The following is a 2,490-nucleotide window of genomic DNA, read 5'->3' on the forward strand; positions in this document are numbered from 1 at the left end:
ATTTAAATAACTGGTAATTAGAAAACAGTCACATTCAAGTATTTTGATTACAGAAGAGATTATTTTGCATTTTATTGTCATTTGTTTCATTTCATATTTAGTCCTTTCATATAAATTATGTGATCCAAAGTGCATTTGAAAGACGGTCAAACACTTCCTTATGTCGTGTTACATTCATATGAGCAGACAGATAAGTAAGTTTGGAGCAGAAGAAATAGAAATTAACCTTGTGTAAATTGTCAACTTTACGCCAAGCTAAAATGCTATTTCTAGCCATTTTACATGCACATGTTACCAGGTGAACAATCATATTTTTTTTATCAAGAAAATTCATGTTAGATCATAATTTCTTTTTTTCTAGTATGAACTTTGATATTAGTATGAAAATCATATTGTTGTTGATAATTTTTGTATTGTTTTCCTGTACAAATATCTAAAAATCCTTATAATAAGATCAATTTGATTTATCTTGTTTTAGAAACAACACTGTACAAGATATTAAGGTTTTTGAGAGAATGTATTTTTTCTTACTGGGCAGAGTTTTTATAGTCAAAACAAGTGAAAAAATCTACCAGTGCTGAAGAAGTAATCCAAAATATTTAGAATACGTTACTGACATTGAGTAATCTAACGGAATACGTTACAAATTATATTCAACAAAAGTAACCTTCCCAAACGTGCAACTATTATTTTATTATTAAAACTTTTGTTGGTCAGATTTTGTCTAGCCCATCTTTAAGACCCATAAGTAACATATCATGCAGAAAACAAAAGAAAACAAAAGCACTAAAAACTAAAATGAGATCAAACCAGTCATCTTTAAACATCTTTAGTTAAAATTCAGAGAGCAATGCGTCAATGCGTTTCTGAACATAAATCCATGTTCCATAAATCCATCAAATTTAGGCACTTTAAAAAAAAAGATAATCATGGGAAATGTGAAATGATTTGTGTCTCTTTATAAGCTTTGCACAAATTATTGCTCCATTAAGAATGACGTATTTCATATTTCTTCCAACATTCAGGTCCAATAGGAGCCAAATAAAATTAAAATATGCACATATAATTACAAACACATGTACATGTAGCATAATAATTTATAAAGTTTGTTCACCATATCACAATATGTAAAAGCACAAACCTGAAAATAAAAATTTAGTTTTAAAGGAATGTTCCAGGTTCAATACAAGTTAAGCTCAACTCATCTTTTTTCTATTTTTTATAAAGCAAAAATCTGGGTTGTTTGTTAGTGAGGCACTTACAATAGAAGTGAATGGGGCCAATCCGTTTACGTTAAACACTGTTTTAAAAGTATAGCCATAAGATGTAAACAATATGTGTGGTAACATGATTTTAGTGTAAAATAAAATTGCTTTTCTGTGTAAAATTATATCCAGTTTTACAACTTTGTTGCCATGACGATCTAATGCCATAACCCTAAAACCCTGAAAGGACTGTAAAAACAACAATTTACAGCTCAAAAAGTACATGTTTTAACAGAAGATTTAATGTAAGTTTTTTTATATAAAATTATAAGCTTCACATTTCTGCCTTTAAACCCTCCAAAAATGTGCCCTTTTCACCCCTGTTGTAAGTGCTTCACTGTAACCTCAAATTTGTAAAAAAAAAAAAAAAAAAAAAAACAATTTAATGAAAAGGAGGGATGAGTCCACAATGCCACAAATGCTCAGTTGAGTCAATGTCAATTGAGCTTAACTTATTTTGAACCCAGAATATTCCTTTTAGGACAAACAGGGGCAACTTTTCTTTCTTGTATGTAAAAATTCACAGATACTAATGAGGAGAGACAGATGTGGTCATATAGTATGAACACATAAACATTTATGTAAGCTTATGGCTATTTGCCTCCTAAATGCCACGTAATTTTGTGGGAACCTTTACATGACGTGTTTCCCAGCATTCATTACCGTCTGGTTCATTTCTGGAGTGGAATTTGAATGACACTAAAACATAAAATAACAGAACAAACCAGAACAAACCATTTTCAAGTGTGTTACAAGTATCCTACATTTTGAAGGTGTTTAAAATATATTTCCACCATATAAAATGACACACAACATGAAAAAAAAAAAAATGAAAAAAAAAAAAACCTGCAATTTTTTTTTTTGTTTGTCTTGAATACAAGAGAATTACTATTGAGACATTGTATTCAGCCTCCTCTTTAAAACAGAGTAAATATACTGTAAAGCCTTAGATGGCAGTTGTACTAAATACTGCTGGTGTGTAACATAAAAATCCCTCATTATGTACATTTTATTTCTATAATTTGTGTAGTAAAACAAAACATTACTATTTTAGGTTCTTTAAATTTTGTCCTGAAGGATAATGCTGAAATTCATCACAAAACTGTACATTTTCTTATTTAAATAATATAATATATTTGAGGATATATATATATATATATATATATATATATATATATATATATATATATATATATATATATAAACTTTAACGATCACTATTAAA

The sequence above is a fragment of the Xyrauchen texanus genome, chromosome 27 (assembly GCF_025860055.1).
Source record: "Xyrauchen texanus isolate HMW12.3.18 chromosome 27, RBS_HiC_50CHRs, whole genome shotgun sequence".
NCBI lineage: Eukaryota > Metazoa > Chordata > Actinopteri > Cypriniformes > Catostomidae > Xyrauchen > Xyrauchen texanus.